General features: G+C 43.4%; 1 protein-coding gene across 1 annotated transcript in view; it reads left to right on the top strand.

The window, feature by feature from the left end:
* The first annotated feature begins 9352 nt into the window (after positions 1 to 9352).
* The window catches only part of LOC139392732 (OTU domain-containing protein 7B-like), a 30568-nt gene continuing 15068 nt past the window's right edge, over positions 9353 to 24852 (top strand). The window contains exon 1 of the mRNA XM_071140944.1: positions 9353 to 9560. The gene's annotated coding sequence lies outside the window, so the exon portion shown is untranslated. The remainder of the gene's footprint in view (positions 9561 to 24852) is intronic.

Genomic DNA, 24852 nt, shown 5'->3' with positions numbered 1-24852 from the left:
CTTCAAGTCAATCACACTTCTGTGAAATCAAACTGTCCACTTAGGAAGCAACACTGATTGACAAATTTCACATGCTGTGGTGCAAATGGAATAGACAACAGGTGGAAATTATAGGCAATTAGCAAGACACCCCCAATAAAGGAGTGGTTCTGCAGGTGGTGACCACAGACCACTTCTCGGTTCCTATGCTTCCTGGCTGATGTTTTGGTCACTTTTGAATGCTGGCGGTGCTTTCACTCTAGTGGTAGCATGAGACGGAGTCTACAACCCACACAAGTGGCTCAGGTAGTGCGGCACATCAATGCGAGCTGTGGCAAGAAAGTTTGCTGTGTCTGTCAGTGTAGTGTCCAGAGCATGGAGGCGCTACCAGGAGACAGGCCAGTACATCAGGAGACGCGTAGGAGGGCAACAACCCAGCAGCAGGACCGCTACCTCCGCCTATGTGCAAGGAGGAGCAATGCCAAAGCCCTGCAAAATGACCTCCAGCAGGCCACAAATGTGCATGTGTCTGCTCAAACGGTCATAAACAGACTCCATGAGGGCCCGGCGTCCACAGGTGGGGGTTGTGCTTACAGCCCAACACCGTGCAGGACGTTTGGCATTTGCCAGAGAACACCAAGATTGGCAAATTCGCCACTGGCGCCCTGTGCTCTTCACAGCTGAAAGCAGGTCCACACTGAGCACATGTGACAGACGTGACAGAGTCTGGAGATGCCGTGGAGAACGTTCTGCTGCCTGCAACATCCTCCAGCATGACCGGTTTGGCGGTGGGTCAGTCATGGTGTGGGGTGGCATTTCTTTGGGGGGGCCGCACAGCCCTCCATGTGCTCGCCAGAGGTAGCCTGACTGCCATTATGTACCGAGATGAGATCCTCAGACCCCTTGTGAGACCATATGCTGGTGCGGTTGGCCCTGGGTTCCTCCTAATGCAAGACAATGCTAGACCTCATGTGGCTGGAGTGTGTCAGCAGTTCCTGCAAGAGGAAGGCATTGATGCTATGGACTGGCCCACCCGTTCCCCAGACCTGAATCCAATTGAGCACATCTGGGACATCATGTCTCGCTCCATCCACCAACGCCACGTTGCACCACAGACTGTCCAGGAGTTGGCGGATGCTTTATTCCAGGTCTGGGAGGAGGTCCCTCAGGAGACCATCCACCACCTCATCAGGAGCATGCCCAGGCGTTGTAGGGAGGTCATACAGGCACGTGGAGGCCACACACACCACTGAGCCTCATTTTGACTTGTTTTAAGGACATTACATCAAAGTTGGATCAGCCTGTAGTGTGTTTTTCCACTTTAATTTTGAGTGCGACTCCAAATCCAGATCTCCATGGGTTGATAAATTTGAGTTCCATTGATAATTTTTGTGTGATTTCGTTGTCAGCACATTCAACTATGTAAAGAAAAAAGTATTTAATAAGAATATTTCATTCATTTAGATCTAGGATGTGTTATTTTAGTGTTCCCTTTATTTTTTTGAGCAGTGTATGTATATTTAGAAACTGGGTGGTTCGAGCCCTGAATTCTGATTGGCTGACAGCTGTGGTTTACCATGGGTATGACAAAACATTTATTTTTAACTGCTCTAATTACATTGGTAACCAGTTTATAATAGCAATGAGGCACCTCGGGGGTGTGTGGCCATATACCACACCCCCTCGTGCCTTATTGCGTACGTTTTTCACAGGAGGTTGGTGGCACTTGTGATAATTACTGGAGCAGAATTAGTGGAATGGTATCAAACACATGGTTTCCAGGTGTTTGTCATTCAATTTGCTCCGTTCCGGCCATTATTATGAGCCATTCTCCCCCCAGCAGCCTCCTGTGGGGTATGTATGTACAGTATATGTATATAAACCTATCAACCTTTATGCAAGGTAATGAAATGTACAGGTACATTGCTTTAAGAAAGTATTTGTAGGAGGAAATTATGGTTGAAATGATTAATTATGTATACATTTAAATTAGAACCATTTATTTTAATACTATTATGTTATGAAATGTATGGGTTCTTTGTTAAACTAGGACCGAAAATGTAGGTAAAACAAATTAATTGTCTGTACCTTGCGGGTTTAAGGGAGAAAGGAGGGCATATATATTTTCAGACAGATAAGAATGTTTGTTTGATGTTCCATTAGTGGAGAAAAGTATATATTTTAGACAGATTGGAATGTTTGTTTTATGAGGGGAGTAGAAGAAGATCTCCAGACCTGAAGACACTGCGCCCATTGTGGGGATCGGAGAGAGTGTGTGAAACTGATGATGTCATTTTATGTTCTCTCTTTAAAATGTAATGTTCTTTGTATTTCAAGTCAGTACTCATCAAGAATAAATGCTGAACTTGTTTTTAAGACTGGTCTCTTGCTATTTCATGCAAAATTATAAACTTACAACTTATTATGAAATAGATAAGTGTGAATTTGGTTTTGGCTACAAAACATATAGGAATTTAGAATTCCTCTAACAGTATTCATACCCCTTGAGTTATTCCACATTTTGTTACAGCTTGAATTCAAAATAATACATTTCTTCTCCTCACCCATCTATACACAATACCCCATAATGACAAATTGGAGACATGTTTTAGAAATCTTTGCTAATTTAAGTATTCACTCCCCTGGTCAATAGTTTGTTGAAGCACCCTTGGTGGCGATTACATCTTTGAGTTGTCTTGGGTATGTCTATCAGATTTGCACATCTAGAATGGATTTTCTCCCACTCTTCCTTGCAGATTTTCTCCAGCTCTGTTAAGTTAAATGGGGAGTGGCGGTGAACAGCAGTCTTCAAGACTTTCAATGGGATCCACGTTTTGGTTTTGGCTGGGCCACTCAAGAACTCACATTCTTGTTCTTTAGCCAATCCAGCATTGCTTTGGCTGTGTGGTTAGGGTCATTGTCCTGTTGAGATGCAAATCTTTGCCCCAGTCTAAGGTCATTTGCACTCCGAAGCAGGTTCTCATCAAGTATTTGCCTGTATTTGGCTTCATTCATTGTTCCCTCTACCCTAACCAGTCCCCTAGTCCCTGCCACTGAAAAACATCCCCACAGCTTGATGATGCTACCACCATGCTTCACGGTAGGGATGGTGTTAGACAGGTGATGAGCTGTGCCTGGTTTTCTCCAGACATAGTGCTTTGCATTCAGGTAAAAGAGTTCAATTTGTCTTATGATCTCAGTCTTTCGAGTGCCTTTTTTCAAACTCCAGGGGCCTCATAACAGTTATGTAAATTTCACACTAAATATGTGCTTGCGCCATTTTTGAAAAGTCAGTGCAGATACAAATATTGACATTTAGAAACTTGGCACACACCATACATAGGCATGTTTCCTTTATAATAAAACTGTGCGTGCGTGAACTAGCATTAGTTAGATGAAACGGCACAGCAATACTGCAGCCCATACTGTCAAATACAGTATGTTACATAAACTACCGGCCTATTTAGTGTGTTGGCAGAATGTTTTAATCTTTATCAGTAATTTATGCTGTATCTGGAAAAGGAATGTATGCGTTTCTTAAAGTGAAAAACATGGAAAATTGTCGTGGACCTGTCAGCAGATCGTTGGATTTCAACAATGTTTTGCATCGACTTTTCCACCAAACCTAAATAAAATAGGACGAACTCGTCTGTTTTTGTTCTAGTTTACTTTTTTATTTATATTATATAGTAGGCCTACTAATGATATTCATTACTGCATCGTTGGGAAAGAGCAAGCAAGAAAGGCCTTTCAATGTACTTCTGCACATGACAATATAAACTTGATACATAGGCCTACTTCAATGTAAAATATTCAATTCAACTGTATACCGGCATTATAAACCGCACTGCATATGATATTGCAAAACTTGAAATACATATAGCCTATATATTTACTAGGCTACTAGGTCAAATTAAATCAGAGATGCACATGGTCATTTGTTGTATGGGTCCTTCGGGAATATGAACCCCTCATGGCCAGAGAAAGTGAGGAATATCTTTTCAATGGTTGTGAAAATAAAATAAATAAGGACAATATTGCTGTATAATCATTTTAGATTCTAAAAATAAAATCTAAAACAAGAATGGTTGCTTTCTTGTTAATCGGTTAAACCCCTTTTTTAAAAAGCTTTTCATCATATCCCACATTTGCACAAAATACTTACTTTCCAAGTTTGCATGGAGGTTTGCAAATTTTGTACATACAGTATGCACGGTATATTAATGAGGCCCCTGGCGTGCTGTCATGTGTCTTTTTCTCAGGAGTGCTTTCCATCTGGCCGCTCTCCCATAAAGCCCTGATTGGTGAAGTACTGTAGAGACGGTTGTCCTTCTGGCAGGTTCTCCCATCTCAGCCAATGAACTCTGTAGTTCTGTCAGAGTGGACATTGGGTTCTTGGTCACCTCCCTCACCAAGGCCGGTCTTGCCTGGTTGCTCAGTCTGGTCTGACGGCCTGCTCTAGGCAGAGTCTGGGTAGTTCCATATTTGTTCCATTTCCAATGATGGAGACCACTGTTGTTTTATACCCATCCCCAGTTATATGCCTTATCCTTGTCAATCTTTGTGGGGCAAACCACATTTTTTTTTAGATGTATGCCAGCAAAGCCACTACACAACACTAAACAATACATTAATTGCACTGTAATGGTGACAAACGGTGCCCACAAACTGTTAGGGCCGCTATAAAGCTGTCCCAACAGCAGGGTCCAAACACCTTTCCATTGCTACACCTGGCTATCAGCGGAGCCTTGTCTGGCAGTGAAACAGTAAATGAGGCTGAATGAACTACCTTTAAAAAAACATAGCTGATATGGCTGACTTGCTTAAATAAAATGTGGTTTCTACTCACAATAGAGAAGTACAAACTATGGCATAAGGGGACGACGAGAGGATAAGAAGCAATCCGTCATTTTGATTAAGACATGAGTGAGCTAGGACGGACGTAGTCGATATAACTATTTGTTCAGCACTTTTAAATGTACAGTGACCGAATTCAGCACATGGGCCCTATTCTCCCTGTACACCAAGCCAGAACCGTAGGATAAATAAAGGGGGCATATAAGCAGACAATGAAACTCTTACACTATTCGATGACATATCTATAAAACAGGCTATAGAAAAAATGTGCAGCAACAAGTCTGAACAGTAGGCTAAGTTATGAGGGGAAAAGGTACCAAATTATTAGGGTGGGACACATGGGCTACTAACAGCTTACTACACAAAATACACTTAGTATTACTTTCTTAGCTACAGTATACATATCTCCCTGGCATATTACATCACTTAAGCAGCAGCATATAAGATATTTTTGGACTCACCTTGTTGTGCTGTGCTCACTTGAACAGGAAGGTGGCGCGGCAGTCCATCGTGGGCAAATTTTGTTATCAAACTTTGTCATCAATATCTGGCATTCTCTGGATATATGGTGCTTTCAAGACAACTGGGAACTCTGAAAAAACAAGGTTGAAACATGATGATGTCAGTGATCTTCAGGTCAGAGCTCTAGAAAGAGGCCTGAGTTCCCGACTTGCAATTTCGAGTTGGATGACCGTTCGAAACGTATTTTTCCAGTCTGTACTCATTTTCTTCCAAGTTTCCAGTTGAGAGTTTCCAGTTGTTTTGCTGGATTGACAGCATGGCCAATATTGAATGTTTATAATTTTAAGCTTGGAAAAGAGACCCTTAAACCCAGACTTGGACCACACACCCACTCCCATGAATAGCAGGCTAGTGATTGCTTTGCAATGCTTGCAGTTAGCCACTGATTCCTTCCAAAGCACTCATTGTTGAATTTGCGATTTCCAACTTGTTGTGTAGTGTTTATGTCCAATGGCCGATGAGCGCCGATACATTTTTTGAAAGTATGATGTTGAAATGATCAGTCCAATCAAAGCTACGGTAGATATAACTTTATTTGACATAATTGTATCTGTGGCCAATGACCTTGAGCCTTCTTGGATGGGCACTTCTAATGTAACTCTATGGCAGCAACCAAGGGGCTTAAATTTTTGAGCTCCACCTGTAGATTTTGCAGCGACATGTTGTCCCCATGAGTGACAGAACACTGAGCCAAACACGAACACGGCGCAACTAGAGAACATTATCAACTCCTACACTTCGTATTTTCTGCTGGCTGCCCCACCACCACAGAAAGCACTGAGCTAGGCTGAAACAACTGTGTTTTGGAGCTGCCTTACACAAGAAAGCAAAAAAGAGACCGTGTTTGTATGCGGCTTTATTAACTCACCTGCCCTGAATGACGGGTCGCCACTGGCCTCATCACAATTCTATGTTGGACATCTACAGACAGTTCCTTGAACTTTATGGTATAGTTACTGCTCTGACTTGCACTTCTTCTTCGTCTTTGGGATTGGGTTGGCAGGTCGCATCCAACTTTTAGGTGCATACACCGCCACCACTGTACTGGAGTGTGGGGCCAGTCACAGACTACCTACATGAACGTCCGGTAATACAGATTGGGAAAAAAGGAAAATTACCCTGCCAACTTTAACCCTCACTAAAAACAACACCACCCGATTCCACTACTTAACCCTATCTGATCATGCTAGAGGCCAACAGCCTGGGAGAACAGTACACTACCACTCAATACCCCTGCAAATCTTCAGCAGTAATACTTCGCAATCAAATCAACGTTTATTTGTCACATGCGCCAAATACAACAGGTGTAGATCTTACAGTGAAATGCTTACTTACAAGCCCTTAACCAACAGATATTAGGTAAACAATAGATAAGTAAAGAAATGTGGGGTGGTGGGGGAACACAATACATAGTCCGGGTAGACATTTGATTAGCTGTTCAGGAGTCTTATGGCTTGAGGGTAAAAGCTGTTGTGAAGCCTTTTGGTCCTAGACTTGGCACTCCAGTACCGCTTGCCATGCGGTAGCAGAGAGAACAGTGTATGACTAGGGTGGCTGAAGTCTTTGACAATTTTTAAGGCCTTCCTCTGACACCTCTTGGTATAGGAGGTCCTGGTTGCCAAGCATCTTAGCCCCAGTAATGTACTAGGCTGTAGGCACTACCCTCTGTAGTGCCTTGCGGTCGGAGGCTGGGCAGTTGCCGTACCAGGCAGTGATGCAACCAGTCAGGATGCGCTCGATGTTGCAGCTGTAGAACCTTTTGAGGATCTGAGGACCCATGACAAATCTTTTTAGTTTCCTGAGGGGGGAATATGCTTTGTTGTGCCCTCTTCACAACTGTCTTGGTGTGTTTGGACCATTCTAGTTTCAAGGAACTTGAAGCTCTCATCCTGCTCCACTGCAGCCCCCTCGATGAGAATGGGGGCGTGCTCGGTCCTCCTTTTCCAGTAGTCCACAATCATCTCCTTTGTCTTGATCATGTTGAGGGAGAGGTTCCTATCCCAAGTACTTCTCTGCAGCTGTCACCACACAACCTCTATTTTCTGTGACTTACGTTCCATTTATGCAGTACAGTTGACAACCATGGCTATGAATGCTTAGAAACCCACCTTACTGAAGCACATATTATTCCCAGCCCTCTCTTGATTGGGTCCTTTCAGGATCCCTCACCCTGTACCCATCTTCCTCTACCACTGTTTTCGCTGCTTCAGCGTGCACACACACAGTCTGTACAACTCTGAACCTGGCAACCTCAACCTATCTTTCTCTCACCTGAAACATCTGATCACCAGCCCCATGGGCACCCCCACAGCTTACATACATTACTTTCTCCACCGATACTTCACATTCCTTTATCTCATTACCTACTGCACACTTCTTACATCTAGGAATCTCCCTCCTATACACTGCTTCAACATGACCATAAGCTTGTCACCTAAAACACTGTACTATTTTTGGAATAAAAGCTCTCACGAGATAACTAGCACATCCTAACTTGACCTTGTCAGGCAAAGACTCTGCCTAAAAACTCAGCAGGTCAGACAACGTCTTCTGTTTCCCCATGCTCTCCACCGGGTCTACGTCGCACGAAACGACGGGCGTCAGAGCTGATCTTCCTCAACATTTAATGTTACCCACGTTATCACTCCTTTCAACGGTGCCCTGCTCTGAAGAGCAAAGCAAGTCACAGTTATTGTCCCTAGTACCGTAGTCCAGGGCGCCCGCTCCTTCTGGAAAGAAGAAACACAATAAAGTCCACTTCGAGTTACTTTCACCAATCTCTTCTCCACCCAACCTGACACCACATATGGATCAGCTAGAATACAAGGATCCATTCTCTCCACAAATCTCACTCCCACTGGAACAGAACCATCCCTGTCATCATCGGGACGAGGAACGAACTTCGCCGCAGGTGCTTCACCCTCCCTCTTGTCAGGCTCCATCTCTGAGCTACCAGAGCACATATCCCTCTTTTTCCACTTGATGGCAACCTTCCTCACAACATCGCTTCCCTCTACACTCACTTCCTTTTCGGTGGTTACCACTGCACCTGCCACCACATTGAATTAATCCTCACTCTTGTCACGTTCAATTTCCTTCTGTAGCTCTTCCAAAAGTTCTGTGTGATCCTCAAAACATGTTACACCTTTCTCCTTTTTTTCTTCTTCACCCACCATCTTCTCCTTCATCATATCTTCCAGAAGGCTTGTGAAATCCCCCACTCCATATTTACTCATAATATGTTCCACTTTCCTCCTTTCTTTCCTGTCCACCATTTTACAGGTTATCTCGACTCAGCGCCTGGTGGAAACCCTTGTCTTGTCTCAAAATCTTCTGACATTCACTGTCAACTGTGAGACCTTATACAGACAGGGGTGTTTCTTTCTAAATTATGTCCAAACAATTGAATTGGCTACAGGTAAACTCCAATTAAGTTGTAGTGATATCTCAAGGACAATCAAAGGAAATTAGATGCACCTGAGCTCAATTTGGAGTGTCATAGAAAAGGGGTGTGAATACTTATGTAAATTGGACATGAATATATTTCATTTTCAATACATTTGCACACATTTCTAAAAACAGTTTTTAGAAATTGTCATTATTGGGTACTGTGTGTAGATAGGTGAGAAAAATTAAAATGTCATCCGTTTTGAGTTCATGCTGTAACACAACAAAATGTGGAATAGGTCAAAGGGTATGAATACTTTCTGAAAGCACAAGTTTGCACATTAGCAACATCACCCAGATGACCTCATCGAAGGAACAGTTCCCGTCCCATCCATAGCCTTGAATCGATTGCCTGCCTCTCTTTTCTCTGCAGCCAATCGGGGTATGAAGGTTTCCCCCTCTCCCGTTTCCATTTGACGTTAGCTACACTGGGACATTTCAGTCAAAAAGTATCGTGTGGTCATTGGTGTTTTAGATTGGCAGTCAACTTCTGTCTGTTTTGCGATTGGCAGGCGACATAATTTGGCTACCTCAGCTGGCTCGACTCAGAAGCGCCTTGGTTGACATTGTTGTTGTTGTAAGTAAGAAACTACTTTGTCGTTGAGTCCTGTTTTGGATTTACAGTAGACTGCAACCTCTGGATTAGCTCAAAGTCAGGAGAAACTGGTCTAATAAAGGTGGAGGTTTTCACAGTATTTGTCAAGAGGGAGGACCATTATGGGACGATGAAAGAAATGTCTGCGAGGCCGCTCAAGGTAAGCAGACAAGGGACACTCAACTGCTAGCTAGCGACTTTAGCTTGTAACATTGTAGCTAGCTGGAAACATTTTGGACAGGACGACCCGTAGCTGGCTTTGTATGAACCTTTTTAATGAGTTGGAAGGAACTAGCTCGCTAACTCATTAAATGGGAAGTTTTAAGTGGGAGACTCCTAGACGGCTAAAACATGAAACAGAGCTGGTTCGATTGACCAACTAGCTAACTAAGTTACCTAGCTGATGTTAGCTAGTCAGCCCAGCTAGCTAACTAATTTAGCTACAATCTAGATGGCAAGCTAGCTAGACTTGTTACCGTAACTTATTAACGGGATAGCTAGCTATAACGTTAGCTTCCAATTTAATTCGAGTCGCGTTAACAATGTCGCTTCGGTTACTATGCCTTGCTAGCTAACGTTAGTTAACGACGTTCAGGATAACTTTGCTAACATTAACGTTAACTAGCTGGCTAGTTCTCTCTTGCTCATCTGCCTAGTTAGCCAGGAAAGGATAGGACGCAAATGTACTATGCTTAGTTAGCTAACTAACGCTTAGCCCATTCATAGACGATATACAGACATCAGTCGGATCCTTTATTAACGTTACATTCGTGGGCTAACTAACGGTATGTTGAGTTAGCTGACTAGTTAGCCATTCTACTCTCTCCTGGTATCATCCTCTCCCCATCTAACGTTAGGCCTATGAATCCATTTGAGGAATGAGTAACTTCAAACGGGAGGTCTCTGCCAGTCAATTGTTGGTGAAATATTCAGCAAGTCGTAGCCCTGTTGCTTGCTATAATTAACGTTTAAAGTAAACGTTATATCAATGCAAAGGACTCCTGCTTTATAGTCATTTACCCCAGAGAGTTTAATACTTGCCCGTATTTAGGCTATTGCTTAGTTAATTGTAAAACATTGATAATACATTTCAATGACACTCTTAGGTCACTAATATTCTTCCCTGGATGATTGAAACCAGTGACATAGGCTTTGACAGCGCCACAGTGGGTTTATTTAAAGACCTCTCGTCATTATGTAAACTATGCATTGCGACATTACCAACACCACTACAATGAAAGGGTATCATTACACTTGAATTATTCAGCTCTTTATTTACAATTTATTTTGTTTGCTTGTAGTCTAGTATAGGCAGACAACCTGCAACATAAAAGTAGGACAGAGCGACAGGCTCTTCACTGCTTAGGCATACAGGGCCCTTTCTCTTTTTCATTATGTAAAGAAGGCACATTGTTAGAAGATGAGGAAGACTAACCCTTATCAACTCTACCTTCCCTGTAGCTTTCTGACTGCTGTTTGTATGCACTTGAACCTGAACCCATGCTTGTCTTGCTCCCACTACAAGTACACTATGCATTATAACATGATGCATGTAACAGATGAAGCATCATTTTGGGATGTGTTATATCTGTGATTTGGCAGGACATTTTCACTTAAGACCATGTGATTGTGGTGTCATTCAAGTTGTGACCATTTGCATTAAAACATTAGTCGATCGAGCCTACCACTTGAGGAGAGAGGGAGAGAACAAAAGGGACAAATGCAGCAAATGCCTTTATATTAGTACAAGTAGAATTCAGAGGGAGCACACAAGCACAGTGGAATTCTGAGGGATCTATTTTTGCAGTGGGAGGAAGAAATGCATCTATCCCTCCTACCTCTACACATTTCAATGACAATGTAGGGGGATGCTGGAAAGGCAAACTGGAAGGGCTAACTGGCAGACTGCTAGGGTGTGAGTGCAAGTTTGCATTGTTACGCAAGTCTTCCCTTTTTCAAGGAACGCATTGATCCATGCAGCGTCACACAGAACACCTGAGGTCATCTTTTGGGGAGCCTGTATAGTGTCCCTCTGTGATATTGAGATTCTCTAGTACAACTAAGACACTCTGAATTACTGTTTTTTTGTAAATTATCCAGCAGTAAATGTCAAATATGTTACTGTTGGGTGGTCCTTTGCATGGGGTGATGTCAGTTTCCTTTAACAATCAGTCTTCCAGATAGCTGACACAGACACAGGAACCTTGGTATAAAACTATTTAGTAATAAAATGCAATTGCAGACAGAGATTCACATACAGAATACCTCAGTAGTCTATAGTAAAGATCTGTGTGGCGAAACAGGCGACCACAGACCCTATGTCAATCATATCTTAATATTGTTGCATTGGATTAGATACAAAGTATCTAAGATGAGAAAAACATGTCTAGACTGTGGATTCTCACTTTACTATTTCGGCCTTGAGGCTGGGTGACTATCAACAGGTGCAGACAATTCTCAGCCTGAGAACTAAAGCAGTACATCTCCATTTACCCAGTACTTTTCCATCATTGCGCATTGCAGGCATACAAAGGTTATCACATATATACAGTAATCATGGCACTGGTGTAGCCCCACACTGACCCCCAGGGTAATCCCCAACATTACACAAAAAAAAAACTATTAAAAACGACTATCACATAGAACAAAATGGTGTTCGGATGGCATTTGTTTGACAGTGATCACTAATTGATTTGCGTAGAGCCCTTTGACTCTTGACAATGAAACATGGCAAATCTGTGCTTAATTTGCAACTTTTCATGCTTCTCCACCAACATTCAAATGGTTTGTTTTTTTGCCTCTAAAGAAGCCCTGCGATGTATAAACACTACACTATGTCAAACAGGATGGCTGGCTGAATCACAGGTGGGAGAAACATGACACTGATGACAGAGAGCATTATCGCCATAATCCATCAAGGCAAGGGATTATCCTATTGACGTCATAATTCGCTTTGGTTTTATCACCAGTTGAGCATTGTGGAAGTTTTCAGGGTGTGCTTGGCTAATTTATTGGTGTCCTTTAGCCTATGTGTGACACACAGTGAAGTCATCCACACATGACTGATCTGTGTGCAGTTCCTTTGTGAGCTCTCAAGTCTTATTCGGGCAGTTCTTTGGAGAAAAACCCCCAGAGTCCATCCATTTGTCCTTCAGGATCCTTTCCCTCTTTCCACTCTCTTCAACTAGCACTCTCCAAGCTCTAGTCTAAATGGTGTGTCACTGTACAGTTTATAAATGATCAAGCCCTACCTACGTGAAGTTATGAGTTAAGCCTAAACCCTCTCTCTCTCACACAGAGCCATTTAGCCTACCATTGTGTTGGTTGGCTTTAGCCATCTTGACTGTCTCTGTGTGGTAGTAGAGACTGAATATTATATTTCAGTGTGGAACCCTGCTTCCGCAGCAACGCCTAATCTAGAGATACAATTTTAGTGGTCTCTCGCTGGGCTCCCCCAAACAGCTGTTCAGTAAGTGTGTTTCAAGGATCCAATGTCAGCTTCAGTGCCAGGCCCATGTATAATAAAACTATCTCCATAGGATCCCTCTACCCCTGCAAACAAGGTCAGATTAATAAGTAAATAGTTGAGTGCTTCTCCAGGTTAGTGGGACAACTGCATGACCATGCGTGTCTTATTGCCTCTATCTAGTCTGTGTTCAAGGATTGTAATTTGTCCTACCACGACCATATGCTACAGGGAATGGAATGCAATGCATATCTAGGCTTTTAGTAGGCCCATGCATGCAGGAATCACCCCTTCAACCCTAGTTGTTTCCAGCTTAATGTTCTAGCCAACAGAGGCATTTCATTGCTTTCATCAGGAAGGTCAAAGTTAACCTGGACTCCAGAAAATAACAGGGTAGAGGTGGCCTACATGGGCATTTCATCATGTTGGGAGAACTTAATTGAGCAGCTGACCAATTCCGCAAGACTTTAGTTCTGGGTTAACCGAGATTGCTTTGGCCTTGTTGCTTACAGTGACTGTGATACTGTATGTGGTTATCTCACCTAGCTACCTTAAGATGAATGCACTAACTTTAAGTCGCTCTGGATAAGTGTCTGCTAAATTACTAAAATGTCAAATGTAATGTAAACGTTAACATGAATGGAAACATCCTGCTAGCCTCTGAAGAAATTCTCTAACTAGGCAAAGATTTATTCTTCAGATTATCTCTGTTGGTCACAATTTACTGCTTTACACAGCACATATAGTCTACTCCATACATTTTCATAAGACTTTATCACCATGACATCTAGAATTCCACCACCATGCACCCCTGCATCCTTGTTTGCCAGCATACGGCATGGTCAAAACAAGAATGTACCAGATGTGCTTTGGAAGAAAAAAACATCCCCATGATTCCTCAGCAGAGGGGCAATCAATAGGAAGCTTGTCTCTGAGAGCCTGTGCACACAGACAGCGACTCATAAAACCCTGTTCAGCCCCACCCTCCCCTGCATGCCTGGATGCCTGCCAGCCCTTTGACACAGCAGCCAGGGCCCAGGGCTGTTTGTGTCAGGGTGACGAGGCCTTCAAAACCAAGCATCAGCAATTGCACCTCGGCCCTACCTAGTACCTACTTCCTTTGTGTTCAACCAGAGACTGGGTGAGTGTGCCCAATGCTTTGGGATACTCTGACTGGTTATTTTATAATTTTATGATGTGTTTTTGTACTCAACTTTGCTATGCCAACTCTTTTCACAGATGCATCACTGATTGTAGGATGTTGAATACATTGATTTCGACTGATATAAAACAATGGGACACATGCTCCCGATTTTTCCATTCTGAAGCATCCCCAATATTATCTCAGCATCACTCTACGGATGGTCCAACCGGGTCAAACGGTTGATGGGTAAAGCCTAATAGAGGGGTGAATGGAGGCTATGCTTTTGCTCTCTCATGTAAAAAAAGCTCCACAATCCCCCTTGACTGGGCCCTCTACCTGGAAGAAAGCCATGGTAAGATCACATGGCTGCTGGCTCCTCACCATGCCGTTACTACACAACATCAGTCCTTCCCACTCTCTCCACTCTAGATCCAGGACCGCAGTAATCCTGTCCCCGCAGGAGAGGAGCCTCTCGCCCTGGGCGTGTAAAGCCACCTCACTGCGTTGACTGCCAAGCCAGCACCACGTGGGGATTTGCATGAGCATTAGTGCCCAGGCTTGTTGCTGCTAATGCTCGTTTAACCACTGCCGTTAGCCTAGCCATGGACTGCATACAGGTTCGGTAGGCCTTGCACAAACATAGGATAGCCTACCTGATGTTGAAAATAAGTTATTTTATGTGTGTTTTCGGAGTGCAAGGCTAATTCTATAACTGCAAAATAGACCATTTACAATTCAATTTGGGCTGACGGTATTCTGACTTGAGATCCACAGGTGCAACTCTGCGCATTAATCATAATTCATTTAGGCTAATTTCAATGGGAGTCTTAACATTCAAGATATCAAGTTCAATATTGCCCATTCTGATCATAATGGTAGGTCTTTAAACAATTGCAAATATAGACCTTTTTGTTTTCAGTGTTTTTCTACAAGAAGGCTATTGTTGCCTCCTTAAAAAAAAAAAATATATATATATATATATATATACCATAAATCTTTCATAGGATTTTTACTTTAAGACTTAATTTACAAGTTTTGTAACATGGTCAGGATGTGTACTGTTATTGCTTAGTCTTGTGGTTGTTTCCACAGAGCAGTGCAGCCAAAGATGCAGGGTTGCGTCTAAGAAATGTCTGATATGCGTGAAGGAGTAATGCATAAATTACTGCAAAAGCAAACTCCCACCCTTCTTTTAAATGTGAGTTATGTAAGCCCTAGCTCATTGTTTTGTGAAGTCTCATTGGCATCCACAAGACATTGATGGCCTTTGCATATTGAGCTACTGGGGAAAGCAAATGTTGGTACAAATGTTTGAATTCAGGCTCATTCCTCTTACTGCCCTCAGGTTTTACTGTCCATAGGGTTTTAGTTGTTTTTATAAACTGGGTGGTTAGAGGCCTGAATGCTGATTGGCTGACAGCCGGGGTATATCAGACCGGATACCACGGGTATGACAGCGTTTAGTTTTACTGCTCTAATTGCTTTTATAACCAGTTTATAATAGCAATAAGGCACCTTGGGGATTTGTGGTATATGGCCAATATACCACGCTAAGGGCTGTGTCCAGGCACTCTGCGATGTGTCGTGTTTGAGAACAGCCCATAGCTGTGTATATTGGGCATATACCACACCCTCTCGTGTCTTACTGCTTAATTTCATATTGATTGCACATTTCATCCAAATAGGCTAGCTGTGCAGATGCAGAAGCTGGCATTTCTGCACAAAGACAAGACATCAATAAAAATCAGCTTGTGCCGTATGAGGAGTTCCCGCCCACGGTGTGCTGAGTTTAGGTTGGCAGTGCTCCGGGAATACTGAAACCAGGGCAGATTGTTCCCTGAGTCCAACGAAAACACTTCTGCTGCATATCTCTGTGCTGCAGTCCTTCATTGACATAGCAGCGCTCTGCTCGCACACTGCAGCTGACAGAATCAAGCTCTGTTCTTTTGATTATCCACAGCATTGAAGAGCATTGACATGTATGCAGATGGGCACAGTGTAGGCCTAGTCTCATTACAAAACACACACAAATGAAACATGCCCTCATAAATTGTCCTGTTACTCCCTTTCTGCAACCATTCTCTGTGAACTACCCGTGTGTCCTCTTACGTTGCTACATGGCACAGCAAGGCACAATATGGCATGGGTTAGCACCACCGTTCACGGTGTGGCATGACACAGCATGGCACACAGCCATGGTCGGAGGATATGTCAGGGGCGTCAGTACTGTTGGCTGCTGCCTCGGCACCCCACATCCCCATCTGAAGCCGTCTGCTATGAGTGGCTGTTAATTATCACCGCTTGACTGTTGATGACTGGGTGTGACTACAACGACAGACCCTGGGCACAGGGCAGGGTTACCTCTGAAGCCAGGTACTGGGCAGCTCTAATAAAGTGCCCAATGGAGCATGGTGGCAGGAGAGGAGAGAACAGGCTGCTCAGAAATACTCCATGCACATGACCCACACCACCAATTGTGAATCGAGACATCCTTTTCCTCACTTGAGAAAGACAAGTTTGTGGGTAAATGAAACTTCGTTGAGACCTTGGCCACAAAATGCTTGGCTTAGCCATGACATCGGCTCTCAGACACTTGATAAACAGTTTCTCTGGAAAACTATTACTCTGCCCATTTTAACTGCTTGAACTTGGCAGTTGCTACCACGCCGCCGTGCATTTCAACAAGAGGAAATCGGGCCTCTAGCTGCCAAAAAGAGTGAATGACTACCAGGCCCCCTAACTTCTTACCCTACTGGAGTTAGCCTACACTGTCAGTTGCTAGTGAAAAGCCTGCAGTAGCTAGTCCTACACTGTCAGAGAACACTGCACACCTTATTGGTGGCATAACCCATTTTCCCATTGAAGTTCAGCAGATACACCAGAGAGAAAGAGCAGTAGCCTATCAGGGATGCTTTGTGTTCCTTGTAGACAAGCTTCCCGAGCCATGACACTTGCAGACATAGCTTAGCTGTCTTGTTTGCTCGCCAGAACGTTTTGTCTGTTTCCCGCCTGTTTTCTTTCAGTTGTCTGCTGTTTAAAAACTTTGCACTGAGGGGAGGTGCTATATTTGGTTCATGGAGTGGTATTTTTAGGCTGTGAAAAGTCTGTTGTAATTTTGACACCTTGCAGATGAGGGGCTGGCATTCTGTATGCATTTCTATCTATGGTAGCTATGGTAACAAACTGTACAAATGTAAAGTCTCCTTTTTTCACCGTACAACTTACAGGGTTGACAATTTGCTATCACATGGAATTAGAAGCTTGAGTATTTAAGGAGTGAGGGAAGACTGGGAACAAGCGTCACTGAATGCTTACAGCAGGCTTAGACAACACGTGGGATCCCCTTATGCCATTCAATGTTTGATGCCACTTTGTTTTATAACCTCCTTCGGATGGGATGTTGTTAGGGGTTTCACATTTTGGGGAATATTCAGAGGTGGAAACTTTCTGTGGGAATTAACAGGGATATATGGAAATATATGCAAATGAATGTTAATACCATTTAAATGTAATGTTTTTTTGCATTGGATATATTTATCATATAGAGACAAACATAAACATTTTACCTTATCATAATTGCAAATTATTAAATCCTTCCAATAGATTTTTTTGTTGTTACAAATTGAACTCAAATTAAATGACTTGACTCTTCACATGGGATGATTTCACTGAACAACAAAAGGGAATATTGAATGAGCCATCGCATCTCCCCAAAACGTTTTCAACGTACATCTGTAAAATGATAGTGTAGAAACTAAAGCTTTGGTTGTCTTACTATCAGGTTTCCATGTCTTCTTCCTAAACCTCAATGTCCACCTCTTGAACATCAGAGGCATCATCTGCACTTCACTTTCCATCCTTGTTGGGGATGGCTCATTGCAGGCTCAAAAAGCCACAATTTTGTCCACAATTTTGTCCACAATTTTTCAACCCTTGTATTGGTCCGCATGCTGCGTGCTTTGGTGTGTGTTCCCAAACAAGGACCAGTTGTGCTCTGAGGCGGCTGATGTTGTTGGGTTTTGGAGGATGATGGAGGCAACAGGGGATAGAGCCTCAGATCCACAAAGTCCCTTCCACCAGGTGGCTGATGAGATATGTTGGCATGACTGCCATATATTGCATTTCCACCCCAAAGCCCTTGCGTGGAAGTGTACTTTGCCAGAACCTTGCCTTCATCCAGGCCAAGGTGGTGAGACACGGTAGTGATGACACCATAGGCCTTGTTGATCTCTACACCAGACAGGATGCTCTTGCCAGCATACTTGGGGTCCAACATGTACACTGGGGCGTGCATGGGCTTCAAGCAGAAGTCTTAACGCTTTTTGATGTATTTCAGAACTGCAGTTTCCTCTGCTTGGAGCAACAGTGAAGTGGGCAGGGCAGTACGGATTTCTTCTTACATCTGCATGCGGAGTCTGAACATCAGACAGGATGGCATTGTCTTCCTCAATCCGTGTAATGGCCACTGCTATAGGTTTCAGGAGTTTCAGGCTGCTTACCACTACCAAAATACATAATCCAGGAGGATCCTCTTGATGGGGCTGTCCATATCAGCAGACTGTGATATGGCCATTTCCTGGAGAGACTCCTTCCCCTCCAGGAGACTGTCAAACACGACAACACCACCCCAACGGGTGTTGCTGGGAAGCTTCAATGTGGTGCTCTTATTCTTCTCACTTTGCTTGGTGAGGTAGATTGCTGCTATAACTTGATGACCCTTCACATAACTAACAATTTCCTTGGCTCTTATAGAGTGTATCCATTGTTTTCAGTGCAATGATGTCCTTGAGGAGCAGATTCAATGCATTGGCAGCACAGCAAATGGGTATGATGTGAGGTTAAGACTCCTCTACTTTAGACCAAGCAGCTTTCATGTTCGCTGCATAGTCTGTCACCAGTGCAAATACCCTCTGTGGTCCAAGGTCATTAATGACTGCCTTCAGCTCATCTGCAATGTAGAGACCGGTGTGTCTGTTGTCCCTTGTGTCTGTGCTCTTGTAGAATACTGGTTTAGGTGTGGAGATGATGTAGTTAATTATTCCTTGCCCAAGAACATTCGACCACCCACCAGAGATGATTGCATTATAGACTGCGTTCTCTATGATTTGCTTGACCTTCACTTGAGCCGTTGAACTCTGCATCCAGCAAATTAGTAGATAAAGCATGTCTGGTTGTTCTTCGCCCTGCATACACCGCTCCATTCAGAAATCTCTTCCAATACACATTGCCTGTGACCATCAGAGGTGCACCAGTTGCATACACAGCTTGAGCAAGACATCCATCAGCATTCCTCCATTGAGTCAAAAAAACTTCTGATTCCAGGAGGACTATGAGCTGTTGCTATCGATAAGGTATCTGATTTATAATTTTCACCTTGAATAGAAGTAGAGGGACTTTTATCAGAGGTTGCTTTTTGTGAGCGCTGAGGGAACTTTATGCACTTGGCCAGATGATTCTGCATCTTTTGTTGCATTCTTCACATATGATTTGGCACAGTATTCGCAAATGTACACAGCTATTCCTTCTACATTAGCTGCAATGAAATGTTTCCACACATCAGATAGTGCCCGTGGCATTTTCCTGTAAATATTAGAAAAAAAATACAAAAACCCCCAAATACAATTTCATGTAGAGATAAATAGTTAAGCAGTTAGATTAAATACCTCCTTTGTAAGATAAATGTTTTAAAATGAAACATGTATGGAAACAGGTGCGTTAACACTCCTCAGTTAGCAGGCTCAAGCAAGCTAAAACCCACATGGTAGCAAAAACAAACTAACTAGCAGAAATTGTTAACATGTTAGAAATGATTTAAACACACTTTGCTGTAGGCTACTATTTACTAGTTAACAAAAAAATCATGTCATATAAAATATATTCACCCCACCCAGTATTGTAATCAAAGTTTACCAGAAAGCACGTAGTCCTTGACTCAGACAGTGTAGTAGTGTGGGCTCAATAGCATCTCATTAGTGTGCAAGATCTTGAGAATCAGCTGTACATGTGATGGAAGAGTGCACTGCACATGTGATGGAAGAATGCACTGTGCAGGCAGAGGCTTGCAATTCTATTGAATTGGGGATAGTTTAACCAAAATATGCTACAAGACCTAGAATTGCCCTATGTGTATCCCACAAAAAAATTTCACTGTTATAAGGTAACTTTTTTTGATGAATTTAAGTAAAATTCCCAGCCTTAACTTCCCATTCCTGGGAAGGGTGAAAGGGGCAGATTTTTGGGTGATGACTGGACATCTCTAAGCCCTGGCTCCAGCAACATGCCCCCTCGGAGGGTGGTCATCCCATGGAATCTCTGACATCAGCTCTTTCTTTCTCCCCCTTTCTCTTTTGGTTAGCGCATGAGCAGTGTCTTTGTATTCAGTGACACTACTTACCTCAGCTGGTGTCCAAGCCTTGTTCAAGACTGCAATCTCCAAGTTCATGAATGAATAGTAGATGACCAAAAGACCAGGCCTAATTCAAAGGGGAAACCAGTAACAATCCTTTGTTTCCCCAAACTCTTGCACCTGTGTTGCGTTACCGTATTTGGAGAAGGGAGAACAGAGAAGATGAAAAGTTTGGTAACAGAATGGCTGTTTGTGCCATTGACACCGAACTAAAGCTTGTTTTGCTATGGAAAACCAATTTTTCACTAAAACTCAAGTCAGTGGTTTTCATGGTTCAATTGGCTGACATCTCAGAAAATGTTCCAGGCTTAGGTTGTGCATTTCATAGATTTTTCTCCAATGACCAGCTTAAACAAATGTTATTTGACCAGGGAAAATGGTCCAAATCCAATTAAATACACTGCTCAAAAAGATAAAGGGAACACTTAAACAACACAATGTAACTCCAAGTCAATCCCACTTCTGTGAAATCAAACTGTCTACTTAGGAAGCAACACTGATTGACAAATTTCACATGCTGTTGTGCAAATGGAATAGACAACAGGTGGAAATTATAGGCAATTAGCAAGACACCCCCAATAAAGGAGTGGTTCTGCAGGTGGTGACCACAGACCACTTCTCAGTTCCTATGCTTCCTGGCTGATGTTTTGGTCACTTTTGAATGCTGGTGGTGCTTTTACTCTAGTGGTAGCATGAGACGGAGTCTACAACCCACACAAGTGGCTCAGGTAGTGCAGCTCATCCAGGATGGCACATCAGTGCGAGCTGTGGCAAGAAGATTTGCTGTCTCTGTCAGCGTAGTGTCCAGAGCATGGACGCGCTACCAGGAGACAGGCCAGTACATCAGGAGACGTGGAGGAGGCCGTAGGAGGGACACAACCCAGCAGCAGGACCGCTACCTCCGCCTTTGTGCGAGGAGGAGAAGGAGGAGCACTGCCAGAGCCCTGCAAAATGACCTCCAGCAGGCCACAAATGTGCATGTCTGCTCAAACGGTCAGAAACAGACTCCATGAGGGTGGTATGAGGGCCCGACGTCCACAGGTGTGGCTTGTGCTTACAGGACGTTTGGCATTTGCCAGAAAACACCAAGATTGGCAAATTCACCACTGGCACCCTGTGCTCTTCACAGATGAAAGCAGGTTCACACTGAGCACGTGACAGACGTGACAGAGTCTGGAGATGCCGTGGAAAACGTTCTGCTGTCTGCAACATCCTCCAGCATGACCGGTTTGGCGGTGGGTCAGTCATGGTCTGGGGTGGCATTTCTTTGGGGGGCCGCACAGCCCCACATGTGCTCGCCAGAGGTAGCCTGACTGCCATTAGGTACCGAGATGAGATCCTCAGACCCCCTATGCTGGTGCGTTTGGCCCTGGGTTCCTCCTAATGCAAGACAATGCTAGACCTCTTGTGGCTGGAGTGTGTCAGTAGTTCCTGCTTGAGGAAGGCATTGATGCTATGGACTGGCGCGCCTGTTCTCCAGACCTGAATCCAATTGAGCACATGTGGGACATCATGTCTCGCTCCATCCACCAACGCCACGTTGCACCAGACTTTCCAGGAGTTGGCGGATGCTTTAGTCCAGGTCTGGGAGGAGATCCCTCAGGAGACCATCCGCCACTTCATCAGGAGCATGCCCAGGCGTTATAGGGATGTCATACAGGCACGTGGAGGCCACACACACCACTGAGTCTCATTTTGACTTGTTTTAAGGACATTACATCAAAGTTGTAGTGTGCCTGTAGTGTGTTTTTTTCCCACTTTACTTTTGAGTTTCACTCCAAATCCAGACCTCCATGGGTTGATACATTTGATTTCCATTGATAATTTTTGTGTGATTTTGTTGTCAGCACATTCACCTATGTAAAGAAAAAAGTATTTAATAAGAATATTTCATTCATTCAGATCTAGGATGTGTTATTTTAGTGTTCCATTTTTTTTGAGCAGTGTATATTGATTTGGCTAAGAGCTGGAAGGCATTGAAAACCGGAGACATTAGTCTCGCCACCTGAACTAAGCACATTTACTCAACCAAACGGACAAAACATTGACGGTACAATTAGCAACACACCAATTTGCTTGCAGAACAGGAGTATTTAAAAAAATAATAAAAAAATGATTTCTTCCCCCCCCTGTAAAGGCAAGATGTGGAACAGGAGCAGTAGTGCCTTCTCGGCTCCTGACTGGACACAGGCATTGCTGTGTTTCTGCGGCAGTGTTGAATGGTCACTCAATGATTTGCATTGTGTTGACTACCATGGTGTTACGTTGCGTAGCATTATGTTGGGCAGCTATGTCTCTTATGATGTCCTGCGATTCGTTGCCTTGCAGTGTGTAACCTGTAATCTTTGATTGGGCTTCTTTGTCCAGGGCTCCTGCCTTTTTACGTTTCTACAGCTATGCAAAGCAAGAAGTAGGCTACTTGAGCTGTGTTATGCTGACTTGTACAACAAGACCGTTGCTGCTGTGCGGTATGCTTAGCTGTAGTTGCAGGGTTCTGAAGCTCAGGAGGAACTGGGTAAATGGGCTTGATTTTACTTCATTCCTCCGCCAGACAAACTCGGCCGCCTCAGACGTAGCGGTGCAGTTATGTAATGAGCAAGTGGGCTCAGCTTCAGTCAGTAATCACCACATTGTTTGACTTCCTCTAGTTGTGAAGTGTCTGTACTCTGTTTAGTCACTTTATGATCTCTTGATCCTGTTTCTGACTGATCCCTGGTACATTTGACTTGCTCAGAATGAGGGACTATTAGTACAAAACAAGGAAGGCTTGGGGCTATTGCACATAATATATATATTTAAAGCTGTGGTTAATCAGAATTATTCCAATGATTAGGCTAGCCTTAAATGCTCTAAAAGTTTTCCATGTACGGTAGTAGCTTATCTGATTATAGTCGACGGTCTAGTATGCAACTTCATAAAGTTCATAAATCAGTCAAACCAAATAGCTTAAGCTGTTGTTCCAGCGTTTATGGCCATCTCTGAGCTGCTGTGCCTCGGACTACTGTGCCATTTCCTAACCCCTCTCCACCTTTCCTCCAGCCCAGAGGTATGGGCCTACCACTGGGCAACATTTATCATCGCTGGCGCAACTCACACAGCCTTGGTTGTCTTATCAGCCCTTCTATATCATCACTCATGTTTTAGCAGTGGTGTGAGGGTGTTACACACTCACTGAGATCACAGGGAAACCTTGATTAAACTAAAATAGAACTGATTCATTTAGAGGTGTGGTCATCCATCATCTTGAGCATGAAATGGGAATTGAACAACCCAATTGTCCATCTTTGGAAAATGCTGACTTTAGGCTATATGTTGATGATAATGGAACAATATAATTGTAAAGCCTGAGTATCTTCCGGTATAGTGGCTAGCCTTACCGTTTTCATATTGGGCCTCAGGCTCTAGCTTACTCTCCCTCTCGACTGGAAAGTGAGGTTCATGTTTCACATGATGAATGACTTAGTGGGCTAAACATTAAATGGCAAGTCCTTCTGCTGTGTACTAGTGACAGGCAACAACCCTGCTCCCCCTTCACTGGAAGTGCAGATCACTCTCATTTTGTAAGGATGCATAGAGGGCTCACTTTAAAAAGTGACTGCCCCTAAAAAGCCCATTTTAATTTGGTCATAAAGTCAATCTGGTCCAAAACTGAGATTTTAAAGGAAGAAATTGTATGTCACAGAATAAAGGGTACTGTAACAGTTTTCCTTGGGTTGAGTATTTCAATCCTGTACACAGCTGGCAGAATACAAGCAATCATCAATTGGGTACGTGTAGCTGCTCGAGCCCCCTTCGTAATGCCCATGGTCAATTTGGTTTGACATTCGATAGTTGGGGACTAACACCATAGGGATATCAGTAAATTACATAACGTAGGCCTACATGGGACAATTATTTTAAAATGTCAGTAGCTCCCAATTTTAATGACTTAACCTCAAATGAACTTTGTATAAAAATGCATATACAAATATTGAGGCATTAAATGAGACCACTAAAAGATGTGCAACATGAAAATATTGTCCCATTTACATTGTGTAATCTATTGACGGTGCCTAACTAGCCCCAGATATGGGCTATCCAATGTCAAACCAGCCTGCTTATTGACTAAAGAAGTTGGCTAGCACTAACTAACCTAGGCAACTTCAAGACACAACCTGGTTAAACTGTTTGAAGTTATGTACAAACGCCTGCCACGTGGGAAAACACCCACATTAAACCACCCACCAAGACAACTCTACTTTGGCTTCAGTCATGGCTGTTGCATGTAATGACCAAGTCGCTAAACAAAGCCAAATCAGGAAGTTGAACTCCCTTTAATAGTAGGCCCAAAATGGGGTCTGTTTGCTTAACGAGGTTCTGATTACGTCTATGTAAAGGGTTGGCAGAGGTCACAAATTCTGAAATATCGGTCATTCCAGACCTGTGCATCCATCTTA

This window comes from Oncorhynchus clarkii, chromosome 3, assembly GCF_045791955.1.
Source record: "Oncorhynchus clarkii lewisi isolate Uvic-CL-2024 chromosome 3, UVic_Ocla_1.0, whole genome shotgun sequence".
Taxonomy (NCBI): Eukaryota; Metazoa; Chordata; class Actinopteri; order Salmoniformes; family Salmonidae; genus Oncorhynchus; species Oncorhynchus clarkii.
Note: the sequence above shows the minus strand (reverse complement) of the source record. Positions and strands in the feature narration are given on the sequence as shown.